Source organism: Gekko japonicus, unplaced genomic scaffold, assembly GCF_001447785.1.
Source record: "Gekko japonicus isolate JY-2015 unplaced genomic scaffold, Gekko_japonicus_V1.1 scaffold1238, whole genome shotgun sequence".
NCBI lineage: Eukaryota > Metazoa > Chordata > Lepidosauria > Squamata > Gekkonidae > Gekko > Gekko japonicus.
Window position 1 is genome coordinate 147,624 of NW_015163639.1, and position 303 is coordinate 147,926.

Consider the following 303-nt stretch of genomic DNA (forward strand, 5'->3'; position numbering starts at 1 on the left):
CCTCCAGCATGGAGCACCGCGGTGGGACTAGTGTGCAGGGGCACTGTGGCAGAATTATTATAAAGAGAATTATTATAAGGAGTGATAATAGGTCTCAAAATGCCAGTTGTTTCAGGCCAACACAGCTTGTGAGCCTGTTATGGACTGTCAAGGGTTGATGCCTAGCAGAGTCTGAGAACATTCGAGTGACAGGTTGTTCAAACAGAATTCTGTTGAGACACTCAGTTAAGAAATTACCTTTGGAAACTGACACTTGAAGAAGAGACCGTTTAGCACTGACTGCAGACGGGAAGATGCTGGAGT